The following is a 13,401-nucleotide window of genomic DNA, read 5'->3' as shown; positions in this document are numbered from 1 at the left end:
GTTGGCTTGTTTTAAAAGGAGTCCCACAAGGGGGCGCTTGTGCGCCGACGCTTCTGTTTTCCGGTCAGCTCCACTACAGCTGAGCTCCTGCTTGTAGGAGTACAGGCCAGAGATGGACTCCAGACCCTGCTGGAAAACACGATGACAGTTATCCTCCAAGTCAGAATGATTGTAGACCAATGTTTGGATATGCTGTCAGTGGTTAATTTAGCTGGGCCTACTCGGCTACCAGTTGAATGCTGTCGTAAAGGAGCTTTAACGAGCCGGCCTTGCTATCTGAATCTCCCTTTGCGTGTAGGTGCTAGTACAGTCTGACTCCCTGATTCTGGAGTTTCTCTGGATCATTCTGTTAAACACAGCGGAAGCCAGAGGCAACGTCGGTGTTATTGTCCCTGACTATACCACAGCCCGTGAGTGATGATGATAAAAATGCATTTGAAGAGGATCCAAAGACTATCGTTCTTTCTTATTGGTGAAAGAGCACTGTAGACACTCCAATCAGACCCTCAGCCCCATAGTCTTAACAGTGGAAGTTACATCTCCCTACTGGTGGAGCTCAGTTTCAATTTGATGCATCTTCTGAAAATTTATTTTAATGTTAGGGCCACGAGCAACCGTAGCGCGATGGCACTGGATGCCCTGCACTGCAATGTAATGGTAGAAAAACTGCAGTAACCAACCAGAACCTCCTGGGATTAAGCAACAGAGAGAAACAGGGGAAGGGAACGCAGGAGTGGAGTATCTGGTGAATCTGAAGAATCTTTGGTGAAGGATTGGAATGCGGTGTTGGGTGATGTATGAGGGCCTTTAGCGTACGCAAGCGGTCTGAATGGGGTTTTAGCGTACGCTAGCGGTCTGAATGGGGTTTTAGCGTACGCTAGCGGTCTGAATGCGGTTTAAAGCGTATGCTAGCGGTCTCAATGGGGTTTTAGCGTACGCTAGCGGTCTGAATGGGGTTTAAAGCGTACACTAGCGGTCTGAATGGGGTTTAAAGCGTACGCTAGCGGTCTGAATGGGGTTTTAGCGTATGCTAGCGGTCTGAATGGGGTTTTAGCGTACGCTAGCGGTCTGAATGGGGTTTTAGCGTACGCTAGCGGTCTGAATGGGGTTTTAGCGTACGCTAGCGGTCTGAATGCGGTTTAAAGCGTACGCTAGCGGTCTGAATGGGGTTTTAGCGTACGCTAGCGGTCTGAATGGGGTTTTAGCGTACGCTAGCGGTCTGAATGGGGTTTTAGCGTACGCTAGCGGTCTGAATGGGGTTTAAAGCGTACGCTAGCGGTCTGAATGGGGTTAAAAGCGTACGCTAGCGGTCTGAATGGGGTTTTAGCGTACGCTAGCGGTCTGAATGGGGTTTAAAGCGTACGCTAGCGGTCTGAATGGGGTTTTAGCGTACGCTAGCGGTCTGAATGGGGTTTTAGCGTACGCTAGCGGTCTGAATGGGTTTTAGCATACGCTAGCGGTCTGAATGGGGTTTTAGCATACGCTAGCGGTCTGAATGGGGTTAAAAGCGTACGCTAGCGGTCTGAATGGGGTTTTAGCGTACGCTAGCGGTCTGAATGGGGTTTAAAGCGTACGCTAGCGGTCTGAATGGGGTTTTAGCGTACGCTAGCGGTCTGAATGGGGTTTTAGCGTACGCTAGCGGTCTGAATGGGGTTTTAGCATACGCTAGCGGTCTGAATGGGGTTTTAGCGTACGCTAGCGGTCTGAATGGGGTTTAAAGCGTACGCTAGCGGTCTGAATGGGGTTTAAAGCGTACGCTAGCGGTCTGAATGGGGTTTTAGCGTACGCTAGCGGTCTGAATGGGGTTTAAAGCGTACGCTAGCGGTCTGAATGGGGTTTTAGCATACGCTAGCGGTCTGAATGGGGTTTTAGCGTACGCTAGCGGTCTGAATGGGGTTTAAAGCGTACGCTAGCGGTCTGAATGGGGTTTTAGCATACGCTAGCGGTCTGAATGGGGTTTTAGCGTACGCTAGCGGTCTGAATGGGGTTTTAGCGTACGCTAGCAGTCTGAATGGGGTTTAAAGCTTGCCTGCTGCTAATCACTGAAGGGAGATTTACAGGCTCTTGGTCTGCAGACTTACTCTTTTTTTATTATTGTGAAAAAGTGATAATGCAAACAAAAACTCCAGGGAGTCTGATGGTCCTGCGGTGACCAACTCTCTAAAAATATCCTTCCGCTTGGCGTTTTGACGCTCGCTTATTTATGAGCCTGACAAGAGCCGCGGAACGGACTCTGGTGTTCTTTACTTAGCCTGATGGACGACTCTCCAGAATCGTACTTTATCCACCCAAACGGCCTCTCCCCCCGTCCCGCGAAGGCCTGCAGTCCGTCAGCAGAGCTGCTTTATGATGAAAAAGTAAGAAACGGCTCGCTGGTCCTGAGCCCGAAGGTCCTGTCGTCTGATTGGCTGGCGGCAGCGGCCCTTAAACAGGAGATTGGCGCTAAATCCACAGGTGGGCTGCTGCAGGGGTTCGACTTTTGCTGGTGCGAGCAGGTCGAAAGTCCTCCAGAAGCTCTTTATGCGTAGTAATGGTCACAGTCTGTCTGAAACTGGTGTGGTCCAACTCCAAATCTTGAACGGCGAGTTTTGTTCACTGGACATGTGACCATGGCACTGTCCTTGGCTCAAGGCCTTTCCATAAAATTCTCCCCTCTCCAAACATTCTCTCCATGCAGAGGGACAGCTGGCCTCCGACAGCTGTCTGGGGTGCAGTCTCGCTGCCCCCTGCTGGTCACGGCTGGTATCGATGCTCAGATCATGTTTGCCTGAGGATTCAGACCACCAGCCTAATCAACATTTGCTTCATGTGGGATGTGTTGTGATTGGATGTTGGCCACTATGTGGGATGTGTTGTGATTAGATGTTGGCATTTATGTGGCATGTGGCTTGTGTATTTGGCACGGGGGGGGCACGGGGGTTGGTTTTTAACACTGTTAAAGAGAGGCTTGTGTATTTGGAGGGGGGGTGGTGATGTTTTTTTAACACTGTTAAAGAGAGGCTTGCATATTTGGGGGGGGGGGTGTGTTTTTATACTTAAATGGGGGCTTGCGTATTTGGCGGTGGTTCACGGATGTGTTCATGGGAAACGGGGGGATTTGACCCGAGGTGACCCCCAGTGTTCCTGGTATTGGCGGGGCTCCCTCTCATCCCCCAATCAGAGTTACTGGAAGTGCGCTGTGACCTTTGACCCCAGCAGAGTGGCTGTGAGCGCGCCCCAGCGTGTGATGAATGCTTCTCTCTGCTGCTCGAAAAACTTCTGTTCTTTTTCCAGAGGAGAGAACGCATCCAGGGAACTGCTGTGATTTTATTTATGCATTTATTTATTTATTTATTTATTGAGCAACCAGGATGGAGGTGTTTAGTGCTGACAGCCAGTCCAGAGGCCAATAAACCTTTTAAGGGACTGTACTGGTTGCTTCTCCTTTCAACTCTTTCGACTCTGTCTCCAAAAAGTCTCCAAAAGTCCTTCAGAAGACAGAACTTTCATCCCCCCCCCTCCCTCCCTCCCTCCCTCTCCCCCCCTCCCTCCCTCCCTCTCACCCCCTCCCTCCCCAGGCAATCAGGCCCAAATCCCCGTCTCTGCTCCTGAGCGTGCTCTACTCCGCGTCCTCGTTAGCGCTGAGCTCCAGGCCGCTGGAAAGATGGCGGTTCCAGTCCGTCCCAGCACGTGTCTCCAGGTGAAAGGGTTTGCGTTGGGAGGGAATCTTTCGCTCTGCCCTCTGGAACATTCTGGAAAATTCCCGACACTGAGTGTCGGACTCCTGACAGCGTGTCTTAATGTTATCCTAAAGCCCGATGACTCACGTGAGTCATGATTGCTGACTCATAGCAGTGTCTGGGCTGATTAAATTTCACGTTGATTTTGGACGTTTGATTCTTTTCTTTCACCACTTTGCTTGTAGTTTGTTAGAGTGCTGTATTGCCATGACATGACTAATGATGCTCATTATAGCCCTTTCCCACTGTAGAGCTGAACCAGGCTGGCTCATTATAGCCCTTTCCCACTGTAGAGCTGAACCAGGCTGGCTCATTATAGAACTTTCCCACTGTAGAGCTGGAACCAGGCTGGCTCATTATAGCCCTTTCCCACTGTAGAGCTGAACCAGGCTGGCTCATTATAGCCCTTTCCCACTGTAGAGCTGAACCAGGCTGGCTCATTATAGCCCTTTCCCACTGTAGAGCTGGAACCAGGCTGGCTCATTATAGCCCTTTCCCACTGTAGAGCTGAACCAGGCTGGCTCATTATAGCCCTTTCCCACTGTAGAGCTGAACCAGGCTGGCTCATTATAGCCCTTTCCCACTGTAGAGCTGGACCAGGCTGGCTCATTATAGCCCTTTCCCACTGTAGAGCTGAACCAGGCTGGCTCATTATAGCCCTTTCCCACTGTAGAGCTGGACCAGGCTGGCTCATTATAGCCCTTTCCCACTGTAGAGCTGGAACCAGGCTGGCTCATTATAGCCCTTTCCCACTGTAGAGCTGGACCAGGCTGGCTCATTATAGCCCTTTCCCACTGTAGAGCTGGACCAGGCAGACGCAGCCCCAGCTGAACTCCGGTTCTGGAAGCTGCTTGGGCCGAGTGGGTCCTGGCGTTAATTCGGCAGTGGACCGCTCCGGACCGGTCGGCCCGCTCCCCCGCCGGACCCTTCTGGAAGCTCTGATTGAAAGCAGGCTGGGCCGAGGCGTTTCGGTCCGGTCCCGGGACGGGAGGAATCGATAACGCTCCTCAGTCACATGTGAGTTATTACTGCCCCGGCCGTTACACTCTACCTTCAGCTATTTGCCCCGGGGGGGGGGGGGGGGGGGGCTGTCCATCAGATCCTCCCCCCGAATCCACATCTGCCCCTGCTTGTGTATGTGATACACTCTCTGAGCGGGAACAGGTGCTCTGTATTAGTTACACTGTCCCCCACCCCCCCCCCCCCCCCCCCCCCAAAAAGAAAAGTGGACTGGAGTCAATAGAGATGTCAGAGAACGTTATGGTAATATATTGCAATCTGACTTTTAAATTGACCATTGCTACATACTGACCCCCCCTCCCCTCGGCCCCTCCCTCTGTTCCTCCAGGGCTGAAGGACTGATAATGCTGTTCAGGAGCACAGAAATCAAAGGGAGATGAGGAGACTGAAATGTCTTTGAACTTCCACCAAGCTCTTTTTCCTTCCCTCTCTCCCTCTCTTCCCCCCTCCCTCCCTCTCTCCCTCTGTGGAGTGGTTCTGATTCTGTGTAATTCCTTCATATTCCCATTTCCTCTGTGTTTATTTGCTCTGGTGCTGCCCGTTTAAAACAGGATTTAAAAAACACCCTGAGAAGTGGACTTGCGTGGCGGTGATCTTGCGTTCTGTAACAATCTGCCCCAGCCTGCCGGGGCAATCAGATGTCACAGCTGTGTGCTGAGTGCCGTTCATTCACTCAGAGGAGAGAGTTTAAAAATGGAAACTATTAATGCACCCCCCTCCCCCATTGTTAATCAGTGGGCGTTTCCTGTGTGGGCATAAAGGACTGTTAATGATTTTTAAAAATTGGATTTGTTAAGTTAACACGTGGGGCATTTGGAGAGACATGCAGCTGTTTGAAAGGTGGACAGTTTGCGCTCATAAAACTCCAGTAAAGAGCTTTTCTCAGCGTCCTGTGGAAGGACACTCCAACGCCTGGAGATTGAAAGATGTTCACATCATGGAGGTGCTTGGGATTCCTGCTCTCGGGTTGCACACGTGTATGGCTGTTCAGGGAATAACTTAACCCCTGGAAGAGTAGGCTTCTTGAAATGTTTTTTTTTTTTTTCAAAATTCTGATTCAGTGTTCTAGAACTCTTGTTCCTTTCGGTTAGTTACCAGCAGTGGTTGTTACATCAGCATTTGAATGTTCAGTTAAGAACATTCTAATTTAATTCCGATCTTCCCGGTCTCCTGCGGAGCTCCAGAGTTTGGGGTGTCTGGCGGTATCTGAGCGCTGTTTGGTTTTGCGCCGCTGAGCCGGCCGTGTGGAATGTAGCACGTTGGTCTGAGATACACAGGTACAGGGCGCTGACAGACCGCAGCTACCTTGTTCACCAGAGGAGGCGCTCTTCCACAGTGAAACAGGGGCTGCTTCGCTGACTCAGACCTGGTTACACACCGCCCTGTGGGGTCGCTGGCCAGACCGGTACCTGGTCTGGATTCGGTACCGGGCCGTGGGGTCCGTCCTGTCCTGGGATAGAGGGGAGGAGGAGCGACCCTCAGCTCTGAGAAAGCGCTTTAAAGAGGAGACACGGCATCACAGAGCCGCTCAGCAGCTGAGCGGAGGGTTCCGACGCCACCGCGTCTCTCTGGGCTGGCAGTCCCAGGGGTCAGGGGTCAGGGGTGAAAGGGCAGATCCCGCAGGGGCCCCCAGCGGAGAGTACAGGCGTGAATAATGGCAGACATATGGAATGTGTAATTCTGTACAGGATCCCGTATGGGCAGGGTGCCCCCCCCCAGCAACATACCCCCCCCCCCAGCGAACCCCCGCTGTTTATGTATCAGTCTGGGGTGACCCTGTGGCGGGGGTTTGAAGACGGAGCAGACGGAGGAACAGGATTGGCTGTCTGACGGAGGAACAGGATTGGCTGTCTGACGGAGGAACAGGATTGGCTGTCTGACGGAGGAACAGGATTGGCTGTCTGTCGGTCTCGTTTGGGTCTCAGATCGGCTCGTCTGAGTGGACCTCAGAAGCGGGGAGACTCACAGCGCCCGTCTGGTCAAACTGTCGTAACCGAAACGAGCAGGACACATAAACTGACCCTTTAATCAATGCTCACATTCCCTAAAGGAGCAACTGTGCCCCCCCCCCCCTTCCCGGCCCTCCCCAGCCAGACTCTGGGAAGCCTGCCTCCCATTATAAACTGATCCCGCCTGAAAACTCTCCACTGTGTTCCCCACAGCGCACACGCTCAACAGGTGTAACGGGCCTGGGGCTCACCCCTCCACCCCCACGGGGGGCCTAAACATTGGGTTGGGTAAACGGAATGGACTCCAGAGAGCCAGCCGGGACCCCCAGCTTGCCCCCCCCCCGCCCCCCCCCCAGGTAATGCTGGGAGACCGACCGTGCCAGCGTGCGTTCTGATTGGCCCCTCCTTGTAACCCTGGCAGCAGCAGGCGCTCGTTATAACTGGGCACTCCCTGCTGGCCAGCCGCTCTTTTACGGGGACATCGCAGGGGAACGCGGCGTTTGTGGGGCTGTTTTCGGACGTAAAGTGTTCTGTGGCTGTGTGTCTGAATGCATTATTTATTCTCTCTGCTCGAACCCTTACCCTGAGCGGCTCGGCACCGCTCTCTTTTTAAACTCATTTTATTCCTTCTGTTAAGGGGACCGGGGGCAGGGTAAGCTCTGCGCTGAGAGGTACAGCGGAGCCTTCCGGCTGCTTCCACTCTCCCGTACGCAGCGCCTCTAGAGCAGGGCCCTGGGTCTTCCTGTCTGTGCGGGTTTAGTGACAGCCTCTGTCTCCTCAGTGAGAGGGAAACACGCTGTAGCTTCAGACCCTGCTGATTTAACCCTCGGTCACTTGGCTTGTTTGATTAATTATCCCTCCTGATATGTGAATATGGGGCATTTATTCTCCATGACAGGCGTGAGTATTTCTGCCCTAATGCGATTTAGGAGGGTAGCTCATCCCTCGGTAGGCAGTGGCAGGGTGATATACTCTTTCAGAGCTCTTACTTCTGTTCCTTGCTTTTCCAGAAGCTTCTCCCGGCCTCCTCCTCTCTGGAGGGGAGGGGTGGGGTGGGGTGGGGTTGGGGGGGCGGTGGGTTTTTGTGGATGAGAAGGGGGATTTGGAGAGTGTCCGTGAATCATTTTTCCAGGGTTCTCTGGTGTTTCGATGTTTTTTTTTCCGTCTGGAAACTGTACAATGTCAAATCCTTTGTGGCTATTTCCCCCCCCCCAAGTAAAAAGGACTGTGATAAATGAATATGGTTTTTATCATATGAACTGTAACCCTGTGCAATGAGGGGAAAGAGTGTGTTACTGTGAAAGTCTGAAGTTTTCAGCCGTTGATAACGGTCAGATTGCAGTCCGTTGTCCCGCCAAGCTCTGACTCATCGCTTATAACGGTTTTTTCGGTTTGATGCACTTAGGGAAAAAAAACGCTGTCGCTTCACCTTCAGCTGCTCTGCTGAAGGGCGTCCAGCAGCCTGAACGCTTTCGTTCAGTGAGAGTTAAATGAGTTCGGCGTGTAAGTGTTGGGGGTGTTCGGGGGTGTTCTGGGGTGTCGGGGGTGTTCGGCAGGGCCAGTACGGGGAGCGCCGTTTTGGGACTGCGGCTCCGCGCCGTAAATCTTACATCAGCTCCGTGACTAAATGTTCCGTCTGACGAAGACCGGAGAGGCGCCCGGACCGCGGCGGGTTTTCGCGGACATTCGCAGACCGAGTCGTCCCCGATCCTCTCGCCCCCGCAGGACCGCGGGCGGGACGGTTCTGTCTCCGCTCCTGCCCAAAATGGAAGCGTAATGTCACGGTCTGCTTTTACGGCAGAGCTGCAGCTGGGATTGTAGGGAAATCAGAAAGCCTTTAGGGTCCATGGTCAGGAATATCGGCGCTGTTTCCCCCAAATATACACGGGTGTGTTGGGCTGGATCAGCTGAAACGTGCATCCTGTTCCTTCGGCCTGTAGTACGCACATGATAGCCGTGTTAGCTGTGGAGATGGCTGCATTAAAACTCAGGAGTTTGCAGTCATTTTTGAAACCCAACAGACGTAGCCTACTGTAGGCCGATGTCATTTTCGTAGAAAATATAGCTAGCCTAGCCTACTTCAGTGTCAAATGAGATGTAGACAACACTTCAGAGTAGCTTACCGCTCAGTTAGTATCTCTTCACACAGGCCAGCTGATTTACCACATAGGGCATTCTACAGCACAAATTGATCTAAATAGTTTGTTTTTAGTGAATAGACCAGGCTATGCTATAGGCTGCAGTATTTGGGCCTATATTACAGCCCATTGCCTCAATGTTTGGGAACATGTTTTTGAATCCTAAAAAATAAAAAGATTAAAGAGAGGCCTACCATTTAATTAGGCTACTGCTGCCTTTAATTAGGCTGAATAATTATCAGTGAAATAAGTGTGGGGGTGGTGAGCGTTTTCGGCGACGCTGGGGTGGAACAGCGGGGTGATTTACAGGTGGCACCTGCGCCGTCCGGCGGTTCCCCGGTCGGCCCTAAAGCCGTGTTTTGGTTTGTCCGCGCGGTTTGTTTTTATGAAGTCAGCGCTGGGAGCCGCCTGGCCCGTTGCCAGGCGACGCGTCACCGTGAGAGCGCGAGCTCGCTGCCCTTCGTCAGCGGTTCGCGATTTGCGCGGTTTTGCCGTCTCTGCTTTCTGACAGGGGCGCTGAGCTTCTGCAGACGTCCCGAAGACAGCAGCTGGGTTTCTATACGCCGCGATGGGACCGGTTCAGATGTATGACCATGAGACCCCTCTGTCTGGTGGACAGAATAAGGGTTTCGTTTTAACCGCGTGAGAAACCAACGCCACGAACGTCACACAGAAATGTTCTCATGATTTAAGTGCTCGCGATTTCAACCCTATGCTCTTAGTTGAAGCGACTGTCTTTATAATTTGTGTTTTTGAATATTACTGCTTGCAATGTAGCCTATAACGTGCACGGTTTTGTTGCATACATAATCTTTTGATCTCACAGCTCTTGTAGGTACTATGTGAGCACTGATAATGCTCCCCGTGTTTTCCCCAGATTGTTTCGTTAGACCTGCGTAAAGCTTTCCGTCGGGCTGAGTGTTCTGTGAGTGCTAACGGACCTCAAAATGGCCGATGGCTCACTCCCCGATCGGCTGCCTGCTCTAATCGTACTTACCATTAAAAATTATGCAGGCCTACTAATCGATGTTCCCTGGCGTTGAGCTCCATTTTCAATATCCACAAAGTGGCCCACTGTGGAAGGAGCTAATCCAGAGAATGAGTTGCATTCTCAGTTTAACGTGGGGAATTTGTTTTCCTCTGAGGCCCCCTTGACTGGTGACTCTTTTTCCCGTTATTAGCCTGTTTAAGTTATTAGCCGGACACCCCAGATGTGTGCATTTAAGCTTTTTCTTCTCCCCTGTTCCTGAGGCGAACGTATCGGAGCAACTCTGTCGCGCGTCAGGTTAGCGTACCTCTCATTAACTGTGAGGTAGCCAGCCGGGACAGAGTAAGTGTTTCTCATTAACACGCAGGTAATGAGCTCGGATGGAGCAAGAGCTCCTCATTAAAATGGCGGCAGTGTTCTACAAAGGCCGGGGCTGCTCTGTGGACGTGCTCATTTGAACTCTGTGACCCTTACCAGGAGCAGAAAACTACATAAAGGGCTTTGTGCTTGTGATGGAGTGTCCCCTGTACTATCCCTGGGGGAAACGGGAGAGAGACTCTTAACTGGTTTTGGTGTGATGGAGTGGGAGTGTGGAGCAGTACTGTAGGTAAATAATGAAGCGGATTTATGGAGTGTGCTTTTAAAGTTCGGGCTGTTGACGTGCGCACATTAAGGTGTTTAAACGCTCCCCCTCTCATTTGGCTACCTGAGGAAGTGCCGCTGCCTTGAAGGGGAATTCCCAGCTGAAACACTTCAGACGTTGTTAGAGTTTGTGTATCGGTGAGCTGAAACGCATCCGGGGTCTTATTTCTGTGGACGACGTGACGTCATGCTGCAGGCACAGTGCAGTTTAACACGAGAAGCGTGTCTTCAACTCGTTATAGTGCTGACCTTGCAGTAGAACCAACTGTAAATATCCGATATTCCATACAAGTCAGAGGTTTTTCGCTTAAATCCCCACAAATCAACTTTGAGCAGTATCGCTACTGAGAGAAATAAATCATTTATCTAGAGGACATTCAGAGCAGCCTCAAAAGTCCAGAATGAAACAGTGTGACTTCTTTGAGGATTGGGGGCGTGGCCACGATTTCCTAACTGCGTTTTAGCCTTTTAGCTAATTACTGCTAGCTGGCTAGCTGACGTCAATATCAATCTAACTGGCTTTGTACGCCGCACCCCTTCCCCTCAGTGGGGTGTGGTGAAGGTACTTCTGGGTAATGTAGGAAAATGACACACTGGAGCAGATCCAGAAGAAATAAAGTGAAACACATCACTCGTATCTGAGAATAGTCCCTGGAGAGAACATCGCTGCTACATGTTTGGTAAGGATGTGAGTGTTCCAGCCTGGAATTTTCCTTTAAGCAGGAATGTGTGTGCCCCCCCCCACGGCCCATCCCGAGAGTGTGCGCTCGTTTGCCGTTCCGTGATTGCACGGGTCCTGAAAGGTTTCGGGTCTGCTGGCGCACCCCGTGGAGGGGTCCGTCCCGCGTGGGTCTGGTTAGGGGGCTGTTTCTCATCCCAGTTCCAAACTGAGCTCTCCTCTCCCGTTTCCCGGAATTGTGATTTTTTAACATGGTGATGACCCAAGATATTGGGGGGGGGGGGGGGGGGGGGGGGGGGGGTTGTGTTTGTGGATGTTGCCAAATGGTTCCTCTCCCTTGATAAGCTGGGGAGGCAGAGGGATTGCCTGAGTGGGCCTATGAGAACCAGATGTCCACTCGCTGTCTCTTTCTTTCACTATCTTTCTCTCTCTGTGTCTCTCTCTGTCTACCACTCGCTGTCTTTCTCTCTGTCTGTCGTTCTGTCCTGGGACGGTCAGGGAGTGGGCGGGGTTACACCCACTCTCCTCCGAAATGCTGCCCTGCCAGCTGCTGCTTCCTTTTCACTGCGCAGTCCTCTGGCTGAGCTGCGCAGTCCCCCGGCTGAGCTGTGCAGTCGCTGATGTCAAGGTGCACTATACTGCGTAGCCAGCGTAGACGGCCTGCAGGTGCCTGCGTGCCCAGAGGGGGCGCTGGTGAGTGATGAGTCCTGGCAGTCAGACCCCATGCTGGCACCATGGTAACCATCACCAGCGTTGCCATGGCATCATTCAAAGGAAGAATAACGTAGCATGGCACCAGTCAGCAGGTGAGGGGCGGGAGTGAGATAGTACCTGGTACCTGGTACTTTTTTGGTATCGCCTCCGTCGAGGTTCCAAGCGAGCTGAGGCGATACCAAAAGGTGAGGTGAAAACACTGCAGACCACTGATTGGTCAGAGCAACGCGCTTCATGAGGCGTCGCTAATGACGACCAGCTACATTGACGGGGGACTATCTGCAGTGGAAAACGAAGAGCCTGGTACCAAAAGCAAGTCGAGTCGAGCCGGTACCATGCGGTGGAAAAGCGGCTTTAGTCCGTTTGGAGCTGCCCTTGGAAACAACAAGACTTTAATTGGGTACCTCCCCGAAGTAGATTTCTAAAAAGAAATTAAGAATTTTTCTGAATGGATAACTATTTAGATAGGGGAAGTGTCTTATTTGTGGTTGATGGGATTTTGTTACCATGGCGAGGGGGCAGAAATGTGCCCCTGAGAGGGGTGTGGGGTGTGGGGGGGGGGGGCGGTCAGGGCTGTGGAATTTGGCTGTTTGCTGGGTGGAGGATCTCAGCTGAACGAGGATAACGGGGAGATCATGGAGTGTTTACACCTCCTCAGAGCAGGAGGAGCACAGGCACCTCCTCAGAGTCAGGAGGAGCACAGGCACCTCCACAGAGTCAGGAGGAGCACAGGCACCTCCACAGAGCAGGAGGAGCACAGGCACCTCCACAGAGTCAGGAGGAGCACAGGCACCTCCACAGAGCAGGAGGAGCACAGGCACCTCCTCAGAGCAGGAGGAGCACAGGCACCTCCTCAGAGTCAGGAGGAGCGCAGGCACCTCCACAGAGCAGGAGGAGCACAGGCACCTCCACAGAGCAGGAGGAGCACAGGCACTTACTCAGATACTCAGAATTGGGAGAACCCCTCTGTCCATCTCTCCAGCCGCTGAAGACTCAACCTGCTAAACTGAACTAAAACCATCTGCCTCTGCAAGGGGTCTGCCTGCACTGTGCTGGAGGGACACAATGACATGCCTATACACACACGTGTGTGTGAGTGTGTGTGAGTGAGTGTGTGAGTGAGTGTTTGTGTGCCAGTGTGTGTGTGTGTGTGTGTGCCTGTGTGTGTGTGTGTGTGCATGTTTGTGTTTGTGTGTGTTTGTGTGCGCTTGTGTACATTGTTCAATGTTCATTGCTATGCAGTGAACATACTGAAGTGGTTTGGGTGAGATGGCGTTTTTGTGGGGGGCAGGGGGATGATTGACAGGGTGCACATGGAGTTCAGGTGTAGGTGGAGACCGGTCGGGGTCCATGTGGTAAACAGGCATCGGGCTCATTTGGTCCCCCCCCTGCAGAGGTGAATCCCCCCCCCCCCATGCCTCCTGATCCGGGGGGGTGCTGATGTGAAATGACGGGTCTGGAAGATGAGCTGACAGGAATAGAGATGCAGGGCTCATTGCGATAATGAGAGAGAGAGGGAGAGGGAGAGAGAGAGAGAGAGAGAGAAGGAGAG

At 52.3% G+C, this 13,401-nt stretch overlaps 1 protein-coding gene across 6 annotated transcripts in view; it reads left to right on the top strand.

Annotated features, from left to right (window-relative positions):
- disp1 (dispatched homolog 1 (Drosophila)) overlaps nucleotides 1-13,401 on the top strand; it is a 55,528-nt gene that overhangs the window by 3,203 nt on the left and 38,924 nt on the right. For 2 of the 6 annotated variants that reach the window (XM_035422207.1, XM_035422203.1), the window contains exon 2: nucleotides 4,520-4,736. The exons of the other annotated variants lie outside the window; for them this stretch is intronic. The gene's annotated coding sequence lies outside the window, so the exon portion shown is untranslated. The remainder of the gene's footprint in view (nucleotides 1-4,519; nucleotides 4,737-13,401) is intronic. 6 annotated transcript variants of the gene reach the window in all.

This window comes from Anguilla anguilla, chromosome 6, assembly GCF_013347855.1.
Source record: "Anguilla anguilla isolate fAngAng1 chromosome 6, fAngAng1.pri, whole genome shotgun sequence".
In the NCBI taxonomy this organism is placed as follows: Eukaryota; Metazoa; Chordata; class Actinopteri; order Anguilliformes; family Anguillidae; genus Anguilla; species Anguilla anguilla.
Note: the sequence above shows the minus strand (reverse complement) of the source record. Positions and strands in the feature narration are given on the sequence as shown.